The sequence below is a fragment of the Rhea americana genome, unplaced genomic scaffold (genome assembly GCF_003343005.1).
Source record: "Rhea americana isolate MKP2758 unplaced genomic scaffold, rheAme1 scaffold_79, whole genome shotgun sequence".
NCBI lineage: Eukaryota > Metazoa > Chordata > Aves > Rheiformes > Rheidae > Rhea > Rhea americana.
The window spans coordinates 204,515-224,893 of NW_028186967.1; the positions used below are offsets into that span (position 1 = coordinate 204,515).

At 43.0% G+C, this 20,379-nt stretch overlaps 1 protein-coding gene across 1 annotated transcript in view; it reads right to left on the reverse strand.

Moving 5' to 3' along the window:
- The window catches only part of TMEM178B (transmembrane protein 178B), a 212,819-nt gene that overhangs the window by 17,983 nt on the left and 174,457 nt on the right, over positions 1-20,379 (reverse strand). The window lies entirely within an intron of this gene.

The window sequence follows — 20,379 nt, forward strand, 5'->3', positions numbered from 1 at the left end:
AGGTGTGACTCAGGATTCATCTCCCCATTCTCCAGCAGACTCTCTGCATGATCTTGGACAAGTCACTTATCCCCTCTGGGCCTCAATTGCCCATGTTTAAGTCAGGGTATAGGTCCTTGCTGTCCAACAGTGCTGTCTGTGAAACTAAGTACCTTGAGGCTGGTGAGACTCACAGATACTCCTGTGTCAGAGACAATAAATGTGCTGCAGATATGCACTGGGGCCCAGGACACTTTCTTCCCCTCTTTTGCATCCAGATGGTGACCTTGTCAGACGATTTTTGGTGAGAAAGTATTTGAGTGCTCCAGGGAACACTGAGAGTAGGAGGAGRGCAGGAGGCTGCACTGAAACATTTAGTACCCTGCAAGAGGGAACTGAGTAGTATGTACATGTGATATGGTCACATGGGACCAACCTGTATTTGTTTCATAAACAAAGGAAAAAAGATCCCCAAGATCTAACAGAAGAAACCCTCTAGGCTAAGCCTTGCTATGTCCAGCTTTGGCCTTGCCAAAAAAAGATGGGGCTACTGGGATTTCTCTTCCTGCCTGTGCTGGTGAAAAAACAAACAAACAAACAACCCCCCCAGCTGTTTCTGATGTGAAATCTGAGCAAGGGAGACCACCTGGCAAAAAAAATAGCAGGGACTGCTGGAGCTAAAGAGTGTCCTGACACTCTCAAATAATGGAACAGATGGTGGCATCTTCACTAACATTTGACTATTCCCTGTCCTCCCTTATGCATGTGTACAAAGTTTAAGCATCGATATATCAAGAGTATATGTGCAGAGATAATTCCTGCCAAGTCAGCTCTTCAAACATTTGTTTCTTGCTTGAAACAAATTCTATTTCCATAGCAATGATTTCATTTTCTTTCAAGAAACAAAATGCTTATGACAGGGGGAAGAAGATTTGAAAACAGTGAATCAGCTACCAGTCTGTATGGCAGCACTTCTCCTTGGCTGGCCTTTGGCTATTTCTCAGGCTGACTCAAGTTTCTGAGTTTTTTTGCGCTTTTCCTACAGTGGATCAGAAGAGCCGCCAATACCAGCAGTGCAGATTTAGTCAAATTTGTCACAGTGATAATYATCATCATCAGAGGTTCATAAAACTCTTCATCCAAAATTCTAAGACTCTGCAAGGTCTATAGTGTGCATTAGCACAGGATAATTTGATTTGCTGAAAGTACGGTTTACTCACGGTTGTATTCATTATAGCACTTTTTGTGCTAAATGAAGTAGCAGAACATAACTCTTGCCCTGAAATTACAATGATTTCTAGGACAAAGACCCYCTCACCTACAACACAGAGACGGTCAGGCCCTCAGCCCACCAGTGACCAGTGTCCTTTTAAGAAGATGCACATCTCAGAATTCAGCTTTTTATCTTMCGTTTTGTGGCTGTCCCACTAAAAAACAAACAAAAGCTTCCCACAAAGCATCTGAATACATTCAGGGAAGTCTGGTACAGAAAAAATACACATTACCTGCAGAAACTCATACTTCCCACAAACAGCCTAATGCCTGTTCCTAGGGAATTTCTCAGAGTGCTTTCTAAAGCAAGCAGTAAATGTGAGAAGGCATCTTCGATGGTAGAGTATCTTGCTACTTTTTAGTCCATGAAGACCTAGGCTTAATTTAAAAGATAGATAAAGGTATAAAACGCTTAGTGTTTTGTGTATCGTTGTCAATGCTAGCAAAACATATCCCTCAGAACTGCTGTCTGTGTCAGCTCCACAAAACTTCTATTTTAACTTGCGACTACTGACTCTGAGTAACAGCACTTTGCTCTTCCTAATGGAAACATAGCCTAATAACCTGCTTTTAGTGAGCTGAATTTAAATATCTTTATTCATCTACAGGATGGCAGTAACTCCCTCAGGATCTGTCACAGGAATTGATCCTCAGACTTATCCCAATAACTAGCTGATGGAGCCCGTCCCAGTCACAGGACCCAGAAAGGATCGCAAGCACTGCCACATCTTAACTATCAAACTAGGGAACAGTTTCTGCCCCTCTAAAATCAGCGTGAGTTTTGCCATTGAACTGAATAGTTATAATAGCAGGACCGAGATTTCTAGATCCAATATTTGAGGTTTGTTGCACTTGACCTTTCTTCCTGATAGGACCTGAAATTCCCTTTCTAATACTGTAGTAAAATCCATCAGCATCTTAACTCTGGCCTTACGTTATCTCTTGCAAAAAACACATTGAGATCGGCCCTTGCAAATGGCAGTGGTGGGAAAGGGGGTTGTAAAGCTGGTTTCATGAACAGCCTGTGCTTGTCCAGCTGTGCTTCTCACTCCTGAGAGCCCAGAGGAGGCTGATGTCAGTGCTGGGAACAAGTCTGTTCAAAGTGATTCTTTTGTGGGAAAACACTTAATGTATGTAGTGTATTGCTGCACTAAATTAGCACCTTCAGGCTGTTTAGTGAAGAGGCCACAGAGCAGGAGCCTACTTCCTCTGGACACAAACCCACCTTACTATTTCTTTTTATGATTTCTGTTCTGTTGACATGGTACTCAAGAAGAAAAGGACAGTTGAAAAGCAAAGATTTGCATTGCACATTTAAGGCAACATGTAAGTTATGCTTTCTGCTTATTTAGGAGTGAGGGATGCCATATAAATAAACAATAGCTCATTTGTTCAAATTGATGAGTTTTTGTTTGACCAGCACTGATAGACTTTTCCTGAGTACATCCTGCAAAGGAAAAAAAAAGGGTCATGTTTTTGTCAGGTAACTCCACTTTATGACATGTGAACAAGCCCTGGCTTTCGTTTCTATTTTTTTCTGAATGCTTTTGTTTATTTTCTAGGTTACAAAATGCAAGGTTCTTCACCATTTTTCTTTCTACAAAATCTCTCTGAATAACTATAGAATCCTCTGGATCGTGATGTGACAATCCCAACCAAATGAAGGAGTGACTATACCAGAAAAATGCATTTTTTGAATCTTACACAACTAAAAGCGAGTTGCAACAACAAACAAATACACTGTATCTTAGCTCACTCATGAGCACTGAACTTATCCAGTTCTACAGCTGATCCTCTTCTGGGCAATTTTCCCAGTTCTTCATACTGTAGTGAAATCCACCAAGAGCAGCGATACTACGAATCTCCCTTCTCCAACATCTAGTAAACCAAACCTTTAGGAATGTGGCCATAGTGCAATTAAGGAAGGTATCACTTTGCTTGTTCTGCAAGAACTCTAAGATGGAATTTGATTTTCAATGCCTTGTCTGTTTGGCTAGCAGTCACCTCCCGCTGCTTGAGGGAGGAATCTGACTCCATGGGGGTGAATACAGTGTTACCTTTTTACTGGTGCAATCTAGAGGAATCATGGTTTAGAAACAATTTCTTCATCCCATTTTCTTTATCGCATAAATAGGCTAAATGTTACATGTGAATGACATGCCTTCTTCACTTTGGGAGGACTTCCCATGCCTAGCACCACAACAGCTGCTGCTGCTGCATGAAACTGGCAGGGAATTCAGCTTGGGCTCAAAGATAATGTGGATCATCAGGCCAAGGATTCAGGCATCATGCTTATACAAACTATGAACGACAAATCTCTTGATTAATAATGTAAGAGAAGGACAGGGAATGAAATAATGCAGTTTCCACTGCCAAAATTGAAATTGTGTGTTTGAAACCAACAAGCTTCATGAACCGCTGAAGGTAAGACAGATATTGCYGTTTTAGACAAAGTCTTTAAAATAAACATTCTCACAAAACAACATGCATTTTCTAACAGTATTTTAGCCTTCAGCTGGAGAATATTAAATCTAAAGGTTTTTCTGAAGGTAATAAAAGGCAGAAGAGCTGATTAAGACATATTCCTTCCCAAGCAGCATGTAATAGAAAGTTCTCACTGTCAGTCTGCAAATGCCCCTGCCCTTCATTTCACCCTGGTATCTGCCTATTTGTATTTGCTATAAGAAATAGGGTGTTTCATACTGTTTGTCACATTGTGGAAGATGTTTCACACCCCAGCAGCTGCAAACATAACATGTTTTGAATCAGCACTGCTTTCTGAAAATTTCAATATGCCTTTTTGACTTCTGATGTTCTGTCCTCTTCTTTGAAATTGGAAGTCATCTTTCAAAAGCAAGGCTTGATCCTCCTATTGATATCTCTCTATTTATCCTTCCATAGAGGAGTTTAATATTTTAAAAATATTGAAGATTTATTTCACAACACATACAGGAAAGAAAGTATGAGCCTCCTGTAAAGATGAGGAAACTAAGACAAGATGAGAATAAAGAACCTGCTCATGGCTACACAAAATATTTATGGAAGATTCTGTAGTTGAATTTATATTACCTGAATTTCCGGCCAGCTTATCCACAAGGCACTCCTCTTGCTTTAGGAACTGCTTGTTTTCAAATGTTTGTTACCAAATCAAACTAGAGTGTTCATTATCAGATTAACAAAAAGTGCAATAATGCTGTGTTATGGTGTTCCAGATAGTCCACCTTACATCTCCCTCCCTTATTTCCCAATACAAAAAGGTCCATAGAGACTAAAGGTTATAAAATGCATATCTAGAGCCCCTTAGATGAGATTTTGGGTAGAGCTCCACTCTTTATTGGGATGTCCCAACAAAAGGGGAAACAGGAGAAGAAATCATAACTAGATTTCTGTGCAATTCGATGACCAAAAAATTGTCTTGAAACAAGCACAAAAAGACCCAGGTAGCATAATCCTTCATAGCTGGTCACTTTGATCTGTATCATCCTGTATTAAATTCAGTCTCATCTCTCTCTAACAGTGTCATTTTAAATAGATTTGTGTTTGAAAAGAGTCTAAATCACTCCTTCCTCATCTTCTTTCCAATCAAATATATATACTGGAAATTATCGACTATAAATGTTTTCTTACATCTTGCTTGCTTCTAGCATGCTCTAAGAGCTGCTCACAAACCAAGAATACAGTTAAACAGCTTCCACTGAGCTTTATTTAAATGATTTGTCTTAGAAGAATCAGCACAGAGGTATCTCACTGATATCATCCCTTCTCTTACCTCATCTCAGAGCACAGGGAGGTCAAGGTGTAAAACTGGATGTTTGAAAAAAGAACTTTCATATCAATCTCCTACTGAATACCAAGCTTACCAGCTCCCAATTACACTGAAAAGTGACTATTAATGCAGATGATTTTGAGTGACACCTTCTAGATCTTACGATTCTCTCTACTCAGCTTAAGACTGTATTTTGGACAAGTTTGGCAAAGCAGAGTGCCAAGTTTTAATTTTTTTCCCAATCTAGGAAAAAAGAGAGAAGAAATGAAACGTATTAGTCTACCTGAAACTTAGTTAAAATCTCTTAAGTGCCTTTCACTGACTCTTGCAGAAACTCAGCTTCCAGTTTAAAGACTACCTAATGCAAATGCAACAGATAAAATCCTCTTCAGCAAAACTAACAGTAGATTATATTAATGCAGAAGTACTCTGCATCAGAGGGTGAATCAGAAATACATATGTCACAAACAATGACACTAAAACACAATCCTTTCAAAATGAGAGAAAGAGTAGCATCAGAAGACCCTCACAAATACCTAAAAGTAGTGCCCTGGAGCGTTTGAGTGAACGTTCATTTCATAAAAACTGCAATGTAGTTGGTAAGGTACATGTGTACCTTTACCTAGACCGGAAAATCTAATCATCTTCTCTTGACTAGAGAGGTTGGTTCCATGCAGAAGTGCTAAATACCTGGTTACCAGCATGTATGAACTCCTCTATATGGCAATGCTGATATGAGACATCACAAATACTTTTTCCTGGCTGTACTCCATGCTAGTCAATGTGTTACATGAGATGGGGTGTAGGATGGACATTCTGCCATGATTTATTCTTGTCAGGAGGGATGATCTGTCTGGATTTCCTCCATCAGAGTTTTTAAGCGTTCCTACAGTAATTTAAAGCAGAAACTATCAAAAAAAGTTGGTGCCAGCTGTACACTACTGGCATTTCAGCCTGTCTTCTTTCATCAGAAATCCCAGCAAATTCAGAGAGATAGGTGAGCTGTCCATCAGAGAGGGTGAATGGACAGCCCTCTCCTCTACAAGGGCTGATACATTCAGGGATTTATGCTGAAGGACAGCAAACTCCACATAATTGTGCAACTTCTTGTCTCCACAGAACCTTCTCATAAAGCACCAGAAAGGGAGGGGGTATCCCAGACCAAGTTACACACTGATGTGTTGGTGTCTGAAAACAATTCAGCAAATTTTTCCCTGTTTGGGAAAATTACAGGGGCATAAGAAATTCTGTAGTGGCTGAAAGCAACATCTGGATGCTGAATATCAAGTCCTGATTTTACTCTTTTGTTTTGCAGAGCAGGGAGGAGATAAAAGAGAACGCCTAAATAATAAGCATGGTATTTGAGGAGGCAGTAGAGAAAGAAGGAAACAAAACTCCTGTAAGTGAAGGGGAAAAAAGATAAGCAAAACAGGATCTCATCTGAGGCTGAAAATATGGATTTGTGTTCTATAGACTTTATGATACGCATATTAGACAGGTTGATGCACAAAGGAGGCATTTGTGCAGCAGAAGTTTAACATGTTACATGCAGTTGTGATCTGATGTCGAGTTTTACTGTAGAAGCCAGAAGTTTTATGTTAGGTCTTGGGGGAAAGAGGGCTTTAAATATCATTAAGTAGAACAGTTCCACCTTTTGCTCCAGTCCTACTTCACCTTCTGCTAAAAAAGAAAATTTTGCCAAGGAGGAGAAATGATTTGTTATTTTCTACTGTGTTCTTACTCAGCTCTGAGTGACAACAGATAAGGAAGGAAACAAAAGTTTTGCCCATAAACCCCTGATGTAGTGGGTCAGCATAGCTGAATATCAACACGTTGTTCTGTTCTGTTCTGTTCCACTCTACTGCATCCCATCCCGTCCAATTCCATCCTCTGATTTTGGAGAGGAGATTTTTCTTTCTTTCTTTCTTTTTCCTCAGAAAGCATGAGAACACGTGAACATGAAAACATGTGAAGTTGATCGTTGCTTAACTAGTGATGTTAAGAGATGATCTTTTTTTCTTTCTTTCTCCAGATTTACTATCTGGGCTTTTTATCACTGCAAAATATGACCATCTAGGAATATTTCCAAGCTACTTTCCTAGAGGAGTACATTTTTTATTTTGCCCAGTCAACCCTTCTGTCCCTCCTCTCCCTTCATCATTCCCTAGAAATAGGGAAGAAGGTCTGAGACACCTAGATTTTTGGCCATCCTTCTTCACATTCATAGCTTCAATCCTTCCTGCTCTTCTAGATGAGGTTACATGAAGCAAATGTGTCTCAATCCTAGACATGCCAAGCAGTTTTTCACTATATGGCTTTCAAGGATTATATAGGTGTTGAAGAATTTGAGGCACATGTAATAAAATGGCTTCTACTCCATTTCAAGCTGAAACACAGGACCTTACCAGATAAGAGCTATGCTTTCTTTGTTTTTCTCCCTTCCTGCTCCCTTGAAGAGCTCTGGAGATTGACCATCTTTATACTGGTTACCTCTTATTTTAAACTACCTCCCCTTTGAAATATCACATCATAAGTAGGATCTTGCTGGGGAGGAATCACAATACAGTCCTGCAGATCCACATTAAACTGGCCAGAGGCATCATTTCTGAAGGATGCGAGGCACCARCTCCTGCTCCCAGCTCTTCCAGCCCTGGCCACAGCATGAGGGGCCAGATGGAAAGTCTGGCTTTTTAAATGGAAATTTTGCTGCATTCCCTGATGGTCTGAAAGAAAGCTGGAACAGGCTCTGGGTTTCAGAGCAAAGATAACATCCTTTTTCTGTAAAGTGATTTCCGTGCTGATGGGAAGTGCCATACTGACAGCATTAAAGACCAGACTTCTCCTTTTAACTGCTCATGAGGCAGAGGAGGAAATGCAGTGCAGGGTATCAGGGCAAGCTTCACCACAGCCCTGTTGGAGGGTCACAGGCACCTGGGGACGCTTTGGGGGCAGTGGTCTCGCCAGCACCCTCCCTCCTTCCAAAGCGCTGGGCATTCAGCATGAAGACTGGAGCAGGCTCCACTTGCCCTGAAATCTGTGGGAGGGTTGGATGCTCCAAAGCTTTCCCCCCAAAATTAGACTCTTTCCCATTCCATGGGTACAATGGAAGCAAATTGGTCATTTTTTCTCTGAGACGTTTGGATAATAATGGTGTACAGAGGACATAAACTGTAGTATATGAACCATCTGAATACAGAAAGCTTTATATATCCTATGACTATATCTGTAACTAGTTTTATTGTCCAGTTTACAAATGTCCATTTCCACAGAGAGCAAGCTCTGCCCTGTCACGCTCTGGTTTTTTATACGCCAGTCGCTACTGCAGCATCTGTGTGTCAGCAGTAACTCCCTTGGCTGATGCAGCAGCACTGAAAATGGGGAGGGCAAGAGGAAAAGATGTGCTACCACATCACGGTGCTGCCTATCAGTGGGATGGGATTTAGGGTTTGGAAGGATGACCTTCACTAAACACATGGAAGTTTCTTCAAGTTTAATCTTCGGCTCTCCCTCCAATTAGAATTGATTGAATCACTTCCTGCAAAGGTGGCCAGGGCTCATCTGGGCTGGAAGGAAGCAGAAGAGAAAATGGAAGCACTGTTCCTCCCTCCCCCTTTATCTTTTATTTCATTAAGGAGAGAGGAGAGGACAGAAACAGATGGAGAATGGAAGGGAGTGATGAAGAAAATTAAAAGAAAGTTTGTATTAAAGATGACAAATGCACTGTGACAAAAGGCAAGAATTGTAACTGTATGTAAAAACCCCAGATCAGGCAGTATAAAGAGCCTTTTGCAAAATGCAGATTTACCCTAAGCTTCTCSTGAAGATAAAATGAAATTGGAGGTATGCAACAATAGAGTGCMGGAAGGACAGGAAGGTTAAGACAGCAAGAGATATGCTTAGTAATACATCTGTTTTAACTCCACTCTTACTTTCCCTGCATCTGAATTCCCTCCTCTGCCCATCCCACCCCATCACCAAAGCCTTGCTCACTTTCAGGATCGACTACAATATTATCCTAAAGGTTTTTCTTCCCTTGTAGCCCCTGCCCCAACCAGCAGTGCAGCACAAGCCTGAGAATAATCCCATCATAAAGCATTCAGAGCAGCACGTTTGATAAATGGCTGGGATGAGAAAAGCTGGAGGTGGAGGGAGGATATCTCTGCTTTATCAGCACCCTGGCGCTCTGCTCAAACACAYTCATTCTGCAGACCCCAGCATTAAACATTTTAATTTAGGAACTCTGAAAGGTGTATTCTTATTTTTTAAAAATGCCATTTAACACAAGAGAGGCTGGGCTGGGGGTTGGCAGGAGAGAAAGAGGATGGCGGAGAAGGAGGGAGGAAGTATAGAAAGACATTTAGTGCTGTGAGAAAACACTCTCTCTTATAGAGAAATTTTGATTTTGAAGTTTACTCTTCTATTAACATTTAAATTGAAAGGCGTTTCTTSCAAGCTTACATAGGAAACCAGAAAATCTGCATTTAAATAGATACCATTTAAAAGGGGGAGAAAATATATATCAGCATTGAATGCTTCTCCATTTGTCTGAAAAGAACTTCTCTTATAAATGATGATTAATTTTTTTCTTTTTTCTTTATGCGTGCTAAAAAGAGAAATTGGAAGCGCATTAAAATTCTGCTTGGCATGAGAAGGAGTGGGAGGATGGCTGCTTAATCACCCCAAACCCAGGTTTTGATCCATGCTACTCTGCAGTGCTGCAGAAGGCAGTCTGGCCTGCCGGCCGGGGCCAAAGCTGGATGCCCACTGCCCTCCTGCCTGTTCTGGCTCAGTGGCTGCTGGCCCAGGGGCTCAGCCCCACCACRGCACTGCTGGTGAGGGCCCTCTGTCATGGCCAGGGAGCTGGAGCCTCCATGGCTGGGTTGAACATCTCTACCTTTAGGATGTCCTCTACAAAATGAGGCCATCCACTGTCACGATGACAGCCTGAGCTGCTGTGTGGGCTGTTAAATGAGGGGTCCCCGAGGAGAGCTCACAGCAGACAGCCAGCGAGGCTGGGGACAACTCGCTCTGGGAGGTCGCGCCTGGGCAAGCAAGGATGCCCACGCTTCGATCCATGCTTCATGGCACGCTCTCATCTCATGCGTTGGCCCTCAGGGGGCTGCACAGCCTCTTATAAACCCAGAAACCAAGGGGAGATGCAGACCTGTGGCTTTGCAACACACTGCCTTCTCGCAGGCAGTTGAAGCGTCTACGAGGGGAAAGAACAAGACCGAGCCCACGCCACACATGCATGGTGCCATGGAAAGCTTGGGATGAAGAAAAGCAATATGCCCATGTCCTCACTCCCTCCAGCCCCTGCCTGGTAATCCCTGGCTCCTCTCTGCCTTGCCACGTGCCGCTCTGTCATCAGCGACCTACAGCCCAAGGCTCCCATACTCTGGCTGTCAGCAGCGCACAGAGGGAAGGGCAACGCGGGAGCTCCTGCCTAAGGAGAGAGGAGCCTCTCACCGGCTCTGTCAGCCTGGGGCCCCGGGAGCCTCTTCCCTCGGTTTTTGTCGCAAGTGATGAAATTAAATTTCACCTACCGGCAGCACTGGGGGAGCAACAAAGAGCCACCTGCGCGCRGCGTTCGCTCTAATTCCCCTGCACAATGGGCTCCGGCTCCAGTGACGGATCCCCAGGACAATCCGATTATTAATATTCATTCCCTTTTTTTCCACCTCATTTTCAAACTCATTCCTGCCGAGAAAGGTCAGAGATGTGCGCTGGCCTCCGGCGGTACATTACCATCTACCTAAAGCGCCTTTTCTGTCGCATCAGAGAGGGAATAATCAGGAATGACCGAGGACTGGCGCCCCCGAGGCTCAGCGATGGATGCTGGTGGTTTTCACCTTTAGGTCATYGGTCTGAATCTAGGTCAGGCTGCCGCTGACTGTGAACTACTGCCCAAAGGCCCAGCAGTGGTTCCTGTCAAATATCAGCTTTCCATACCAACCCAACAGACAAGTGCCTAYGTCATGCTCTCGCTCTCTCTACAGGGCAACAAAGATTTATATTTTTGGTAGGATCTGGGCATTCCTCCTCCTCTTTCACCTCCAACAGATGTTTCCAGAGTTCCCAGCTGGACATTAAGTGACTGTAAAAGAACGGGGTAAAAAAGCCAAAGGACAAAAATGAGGTATGAGAAAGAAGGTTCAGTGATTAAGACACTGCCCTCATAGTCTATACAATCCAGCTTCTACTCTCTGCTGTCTCACAGACTCATTCTGCAATAAAAATCAGGCTTTTTGTGCCTCGGTGCTCATAAACTGGGATAATCTCTTCTCACGGGGTTGTTGTGAGGATAAATACAATAAAAGGCTGTAAACTAGGTGCTCTGAAATAGTGGTACCAGAAGCCATAAAAGTATTTTGGACAGATAAAAGCTTGTTCTGAGTTGCARTAGGATTTAGGAAATTTTCACTAGTGACTTTATATACAAACTGATTAAATCTGAAAAAGCACAAATACAAAAATAAGTAAAAGGGTAGCTCTCATCTGTATACAATCACCTGTAAACTTGAGGAGCAATCAAATTACATTGCAAAACTCTCTGCCAGTTTCTTGGGCCAAACTCAAATCACGGAACCAACACCCACAGTCTCCCAGTTTGATGCTGGACCCCCTCCACAACCTAAGTTTTGCTGTATGATCCTATCTCTCAGCACCAAACATGGGAATGGATGTRGCCAGCTTGCTGTCACTGCCTCTCCACCTCCTGCTGCCCCACATCCTGGAACCTCACAAGGAGAAACATTTGTTTTTCCTGGGGCCTCTAGGAAATTTTTGTCCTGGACAAATAGCAATTGCTTTCTGAAAATGTAGGAGACAGGACAAAATGTTTAGCAGGAGAAGTAGGAGCCTGGAAAATGGATTCYTCTTTGTCCTCCCTTCCCCCTCTCCAAAACCCAATCATTTCCCTGTTAATAAGCTTGCTGACTGCAACGTGGCATAAACCTCTCACAATTGATGCCAGTGACATTTTGACAGTTCCACATATGGGCCTACTGAAAGCAGAAGGAATATAAATTTGCAATTTGGTAAAAAGCTGGGTGAGCAGCCAAAGCAGCTTGGGGGAAGGAGCAGAAAATCGACAAGCAACCAACCAGAAGAACCCCACTGCACAGATGTCAGGCACAGCAAAAATGAAAAGCACATCCACAGCTGGATGTATCCCAGCAAATATGCACTTGGAAAGAAAGCCTTAGGCTCCCATTAAGTCCAGTCTAGTCTGAGATGCCTCCCAGCGGATTCTCCTCACATGACAAATTTAGGGAAAGGCTTCCCCAGCAGAAGGGAAATAGGATGCAGCATTCAATTTGTGAAATAAAAAAAAATATCTGGTTAGCATCAGATGCTGCAGGACTTGGCAGCTGCTCTAAGAAGGATTCTTCCAATATTTCTGCCAGTGTGACCAACCGCAGGGAAACGGTTTTCTATAGCTATTTTGTGGTGTATCTTTGAATCTGCTTTGCAAGGTCTCTCTGAACAGAACATTGCTGGCACTTCCCAGGTTGGATCAGCTGGTCTGATTGTGTATCACACACCATACATCTTCACCAAATTACACCCATATTGAATCTAGTAATATTCAGCTAAAAGGTAGCTTCCAGAAAGGCATCCAATCTTCACATGACAAGATGAAAATAAGAAAAATACAGCCTTTTCTTTAGTGGTTTGCTCTGGTGGTTAAATTGCCCCCGGTGTTACAAAGGTGAGCCTACTCTCTCATTTGGATTTGTCCGGTTTCTGCTTCCAGTCAATGGTTACCGTTACATGGTGAGGCAAGTGGTGCTCTGCCATCAYTCCCCACTCCTTTTCTTTCTCATCCTCATTTCAGCCACACTAAAATAATTCATTGCTGAAAACAGAAAAGTGCAGCTTCCACCATAGTTTACTGCTATCTTGGCGGAGAAAGGGATGGAGATGGCATTGCTGTATATACTTATGTAAGCAGTCAAATATAATAATGGTGTAACTGTTGTACGCGGCCTAATCAGTGATGCAAAGTTACTATTTAAACACGATGGTTTATAAGAATTTTCTGTATGACTCTACATAGAGTGGCTCCAACCTGACAGGGCCAGGCCAGGCTGGAAGGCAGCATCATGGGTCTAGGTAAGAATATCCCAGCATACAAGTGCAAGACAAACATGCTCCTCCCAGCTCCAGAAACATGGAGCCAAATGTGGAGCCCRAAAGAGCTCTGAGGAACTCCAGAACACTCCCCAGGGAGAGGGAAGTAGGAGCCGCTAGCGAGCAGCAGTGGAGGGAGATAGACTAGCACCGAAAAACAGGATCTYAGAAAGCTGAGTCTTTGCACAGTCTGGGAACGGTAAGTCTGATGTAAACGCCTGATGTACTATTTTTGAGGCATTTTCCCTGAAGGATTTGTGTGCTGAAGAAATAATAGCAGGGTAGCTGTCATATCACTGTATTAACTGTGCTCACAGGGAGTGTGAAGTCTAAGACCTTTCTGAAGTAATGTCACTTGATAGGCAGGGGTCTGGGGCCAAGGCTGGACCATGCGTGGGTGTTTCATGCGATTCCAGGGTATAGTTGGCTGCTACCAGTATGACATTTGTAAGGGGTTGTGCTTGATGGGATTGGGAAGATGATGGAGGTCAAAAGACCAGCAGTTGTGACAGGGGGCATGCTGGTTTTCACCATGGGGTGCYTGATCTGAAGTCATTCACCTGTCAGTCTTCAGGAGAAAGCAGGAAGTTGCTTCCACAGCCAAGATACCATATTTAGCTCCGACCGCTTCTGGCAACCTAGTGCTTCATCAAAAATGACTAGTAGGATCCAACTTGGCATGTGAGCCTATCTGGTCTCRTTAGATAAAAAAGAGTGGGACTTGCTCATTCCTTGGCCACTGCTCTGCAAGCAGGTAGGGTTTCTACGTGCTGCATAGGTCAGGGAGAGGCTCTGCCTTGTTTTAGCAATGCTGGTAACACAAATAGGGCATAAATGTTAATCCAAAGCTTTCTCCTCAGGTCTGCTCATTCCCAGAGTTTTGCAGAAGATCCTCTGGTCCAGGACCTGGTTCCCACTCCCCAGAGGTCCTTTACATTCCTTTACACCATGTATTTTCCAAATGCCAGCCCAAACTGTGGATTATTGTCGCTGCCAATCCAGAAATCAAAGTCCCAATGCACAGAGTCTCTACAGGCTGAAGAGCGCACAGCAGCGTGGAGAAAAGGTGCTAACTAACCTTACACAAACTGCTCATCAGTCAGCCAGGATGTTCAGAGGCACAAGGAAAGAGATGGAGAAACAGGAGACAGTTATAAATGTTTTGCAACCTGAATGTGACTTTAATGTATGTATAATGTTCACAACATTAGGTACTTGTGCACAACTCTAATAAACACCGTGTTCAACAACACAGTTTCAAAAAGCTGCTGAAGAAGAACTTGCTGTGAAGTACTCTCTAGCTATACTGAGAAAAAAAAAGAAATATTCTTGTAATTAGAGTCAAATTCTTTACTTAGTGTAAACATAGAACAATTCCAATGATGTTCCACATAAAGTTTAATTAAACACAAGCACGTTGGAATGCCCAGAGAGTTAAATGGCCAAAAWCAGCCCCCTAAATCATATGCTTGATCGCTGCACTGAAGAAAAGCATCAGTAAGCTTTCAAGTCTAGAAATACATGCATGACCTTATGACACTTGCTCTCCAGTGGTGCTTCTTTGTGGAAGAGGCAGCGATCCTGCTTCTTTCACTGGGTGGTGCTCCTGTCATTGAACTTGGAAATCAGAAAGTTCACTAGCCTACATTTCTTTCTTTACTTATGCGCATTAAAGAGCAAGCCCATGCTGCAAAGGTAGATCAGAGATGCTTCCCACGCCAGTTGCAAGCTGGCTGCCAAACTACCCCGACACTTTCCTTACYCTGCCCAAGTGCTGTGGGGCTGTGCATGGGCTGGTCCCCTTGCATGGTGCTACAGCAGCCTGGAGGCTGCTCTCRCTTACGCTGAGCCGTCGGGTCAGCCGTGGCTGCCAGATTGTGACACTATCTGCTTAATTCAATYTTTTTTCCTGGCATTGTAGGTATTAAAAAAAAAACAGGGAAATTTAAATATCCCTGTAAAAACCTTGATATACTTTGTATGAAAACCCTGAAATGTTTTACATGGGCGTTTTCTTACAATACAACTTTTCCTTTCAAACCAGCACTTTAAAAATTGCCCGTAAAAATGGAAAGGAGAAAGGATTTGAAAGAGTTAAATAGGACAATCAAAACATTTCATTTCATTTCAGCCAAAATTCTCTTGGCTGCTGCAAATAAGTTGTTGTTCATTTTGCTGAAAAACTTCTAAAAGCCACCTGCAGCCCTTCCACCATGCTGTTTTATTCAGTTTGTCTTTTCATCCAAAAAGGCRTTTATTTCAACAGCTCTGTCCATCAATACAGCACCTGAGTAGCGGCACAGGGCTAGTATTAGGGCTAGTATTAGCAATGACAAGGATGAGGAGGCTAAACTTGGAAGCCAAGCTTTGACAAGCAAGTAAAAAAGGAATTAATTTTCAAATATTTTGTTTCCAAAATGACATATGGTTTCATTTTATGCCTACACAGGAGTGATTCAATTGATCTGGGATATAAAATGCTGGTAACATATTTTTTCWCTTTTCAGAAGCTTTTCAGTTGTTTTGTACAGGCTGATTTACTAACTTCCTAATGGCTCTCCRCAGATCTGATGCAGTGCTTGAAGCGGTGATGGGTACATGAGCGAAGGAGGGGGAACAAGTGCAGGGAAGTGCCCACCGTGCATTGCTAACAGTCGCACATTTTCAGAAAGCTGTGGTTTGGAGATTCCTTATTCAGTTAACCTCTTCGATCTCGTCATGAAATATGGAAAGGCAATGACGCGACTGCGTATCAAAACACATGTGTCAGCATAGTGCAGAGCAGGAGACAGAGGCAGTAAACATGCTCGTGGTAGATGGAGAAAACATCCTTTGAGTGGGAAAGAACAGCTTTCTTCCCAGTCATATAGTCCTCATATATGTGAAATAAGAAAAAGAATTCCAGAAAGCTCTGACTGTATCAGGAAGTGAATGCACACCGGCGCTCGAATTCACTTCTGCTGCACTCCGCTGGSCTACAGTCACGATTTGTCTTCCCTGTTTCATTAGGTGTTTGCAGTGGAGCAGAAGGCAAATGGTTGCRGCTCGGATGACAACGATATGCCCTTTAAAATAGTCTATCCTACAAAATGCTTGGTCACCAGAAGATGAGATCAGTTTTATCAGGGTCCAGGAGTCTGTTCTCCTTTTGTCAAAATGAGTGAGGCCTATCCAGCTAGAAAGCTACACACATGGCCAATGCATGAAAATGTTTGTATTGTAAGAAGACATACCGCCCTCTTCCTTCCAGCTGCCAACCTGTCCTACTCCAGCTACCTCCCCGCCCTTCCTCCTCTCTGCCTCTCTGTAYCCCTCATCTCCCGTGCAAATCCCTCCTTTTCCCTACCTGTTCCTCTCTGCCTCACCCCACTCTATTTTTTATCATCTTTCACTTCTTCTACTTTCTTAATGCTTTCCTCCTTTCCCTTTCTTCCTGTCCCCTATAATTTCCTCCTATCTCCTTTATCTCTTACTGACACATCTTGACACCCTTGTAGTGACTTTTAAGACATCTGAAAAGCTGTAGTCGTGTATCAGATCCCTCACCAGCTCAAGAGAGAACATTAAGAAAGCCGGTGGTTAGATGCAATAATTACTATTGACTATGGACAAGAGTGACACCGGTCTTTATGGCCCCAGATGAGATTTAAATTATTTGTAAAATGCAACATTATTGATTTTCCATTTATTCCTTTCGTGGCGTCTCTACAGGGCTGAGACAGGATACCTTGGGTACCTTATCTCTGCATTTCTTATCTTAATGTAGTTGCTTTCTCTTATGCGTAACCCCAGCTATGAATATCCTGGACTTCTAATGTTTGGTGTTGCCCTTTCCTTTTTTTTCCACCCTGCAGATGCTGACACTCTTAACTGTAACTCAACTTTAATATAATGTTTGCTTAGCAATTTTCTTACCGYGTTTCTGTTTTTGTTAGTTTTTTAAATCACGCGTGACAATTTATGTAGGAAAGGCAGAGAGAATCCCATCATCTTATACTTCTCATGTTTTGATGACCTGAAGCATCAGCTTTACATCATGCTTTCTAATTCAGCCTTTTCTGGACATGTTCACTGTCTCATCACAGTGTAAAACATCCTAAAGGATAGTAGTGAATTTAGCCTTTCAGCTTCAACCAGTATTTTGGTCTAGAGGGATCTAGAAATGAGCTTTCTATAGCAGGAAGGTTAGCAGAGGACCTCTTCAGGTAAGTCTTAGTGTCTTGGTGCTTCCAGCCCCATTCTTGCAGCAGCAAAGCCCTGGAAGCGGCCTTCACCTGAGCCAGCCTCCAACTACAGTGGGTTGTTGGCTCCTGGCACACCACAGACAACCAAGATCTCTTCCTGAAGGAYAGGTATGTTGCCAGTGCCACCAGTCCACTGGGTGCAATACGCCRTGGAGGAAAGGCAGGAACTGCCTGGGCCCTCTCATGTGCCTGTACCTCACAGTTTGGCAAGGACCTCTATAACCACAGTACCTAGACACAGCAATTGTTAGCAGCTTAGCTTAATTACAACCTAATTTCTTCACAGAGAGCCTATGAGCAAGATTTCAATTAATTTTAGCTATATATGTTTGATGTGTCTCTATCATTCCATGAAGAAGATTCGAGACAAGACAAATATAGATGTTAACTTTAAGGTTTTTAATTAATTTTTACTAAAAATCTAATTATCAGGTTATTTGTAAAGGCTCAGAAAATTCATTTTCTAGTCACAGAATGTACATTCTGTACATTTGGGATAGATCTGTTCTGTCTTTCAAACAAAATAAAGTTCCTAAATCCCTTTTGATCTACTATAGTCTTACTGTGGAGTCAAAACCAGCAATTTTACAATAAAGAGCTTTGACATCTTCAAATCAAAGGCCAATCTAAGTGAAAGTCCTATTAGGGTTTCTTAATGAACAATTTTATTAGTATATGAATAGCTAATGAAGTTCTTAGCTCAGCCTAAAGTCTATTTGACTGAACCACACCTCTTCTTGCTGGAACAAATGGCTGGAAATACGCCATCTCCTTAAAGCAAAGCCCCATTAAAGGAAAGCTCTGTTATGGCCCATTACAGAGCCACCACATTCCTGAGACAAGAGCTCTGCTGGTACATAACTAAATAGGTATTTTCAAGCAAAGGATTCCGTGTGATAAATTTAAAGGTGAATCCGTCTGTGGAAGAGGATGTTTCACGACTCGAGACTTTGGAGTCACTTATGAGGTGGACAGCTCAGCTTCAGGAAATGCCTGAAGGGGTTTGCTAGCCATTAAGGCCGCCTCTTCACTGGTTATTTCTTAGGTTTAAGCACAACTGTACGAGTAGCCCGCAGCTGCCCATGTGCTGTAGCACTAGTTGCTGGTGTTCAGCAGCTGGGTTTCTTTAAAGTTCTGCTTGCAGCGGAGCTGTTGCTCTGGGGAGTACTCAGAGCCGCGGGTRGCATCTTCTGGGAGGAACTCACCCTGTGCCACGTGCCCTACACCAAGATAGTCCTTGCCAGATCTGGGACACAGCTTGACTGCATCCATATGCAATTACATTTATGGGCACATTTGTCAAACAGCTGACATATTTTGCTAGTCCCAACCATCTCCCCATAGGTGGCTTTGGAATTGCCCAAGAGATACAAAGGGTGTCTCAAAATTTTGTTCTTTGGTGTCTGGCAAATAAACCTGTACCACTGGGGTTGGAGCTTCAGAAAGCCTCATCCCTGAAGCTTGTTCTTGCTCCCCAGGGACAGCAGTGTTGCAGGGGGGACAGGCTCTGCTCTCCGCAGTGGGTCAGAGGCTCGATGTTGCCTAGCTGCAGCCACACTTGCAAGCGTCTCTGAAATGGTGCTGCYGGCTTGTTGTTGTGGAAGTTTCCTCTTCCTAGACATGATGCTGGGGCACTATTCAGAGGAGAGCAGCAAATCAAGGAGGAGGAAGGGAAAATGCAGATGGCTGAAGGAAAAACAGCTTCTCGCATCAGCTCCCCCCTCCTCTTTCCTTCCTCCYCTCCCCTCCCCAAATACGTTATCTCTTTGACCGGAGCAGACAACATACTTTAAAGTCAGGAGTCACTAATACCGCATGTTGTCTCTGGAGAAATGTTTTTGTCTTGGCATGACTAATTCAACAAGCAAACTGAGCACAGCAGAAATGTCGCCAAGTCCCTCCCACACAAGACCTGTGATTACCATAAGTGTGCACTCTTAACCTGTTTCATCTTTAATTGATAGGCAAAAAAAAAAAAAAAAAGCTGAAAGGGGGAAAAGAAAAACAAATCTGTGCTGAATTTTAGCATCTTCTTGACTAGAACATGGCTTCTGAAAAACACAAGCAAGTTCAATTCCCTTTGTACTACCTAATCCCAGCTTCTAAGTACTGTAGAGAAACAGAGCAAATCCCTTTCATTGCAGCATCTCCTGATTTGGATGAGAGTGCTACCAAGACCGAGGGAGAGATTTAGTTCCCAGCCCACACCAACTGCTGCCCCAGTGGGGAGAAGCGGAGAATGAATGTCATTAAACGTTTTTTGTTTCCCTGGAGTCGCRGGGGGTAAGGATCCATAGCCTAGGTAAATCTGGATGTAAAACGAGCAGGGACCCAGCTGGAATCAGTTTAGTGATATAAAGACACGTAGTCTTAATTAAGGGAATTGTGATTTGCCAATGAAATCCCAGCAGGGCGTCTGTCTGCCTGATCAAAGACTCAACTTTCTGATGGAATCTTAAGTGCATGAGCCATGAAATTACTTTTTGGAAAGGGAACATGCAGCACAAAGAGGCAGAGCGAGAGGGGAGGAGGTGGAGGGAGGGAAGGACGGACGGAGAGCGTAGCTCCAAGTGATGCTACCGAGACTTTCCATTCTCTTCCTTCAAATACAGCTATACTGGGGCAGGCTGGAGAAAAAATGCACAAGGATGCCAAACAGCTAGCAGAGTCAGCGTTTAAAATGATTACCCGCCTTGCTGAACAGCGACATAGTCCCAAGTTGTTCTTTAAACAATTATTTTTAAAAGCGCTTAGCAGAAGCTGGGGGGAAATGGTTACCTTTATTTCTCAGTAGTCTTTTTTTCCCACCCCCTTACCAGTCCTCATTCTCCACAGATGAGACTAAGGCACCTGCTATTTCTGCTCTGAGCCTGGTTTTCTAACAGCCCTAAAGATCCAAAGAACAAAGCTTTCTCAAAATATGTCTCCCTCTTTTTTCTCTCCCTCTTTCTTTCTTTTTCTTTTTCTTTTTCTTTTTTCTTT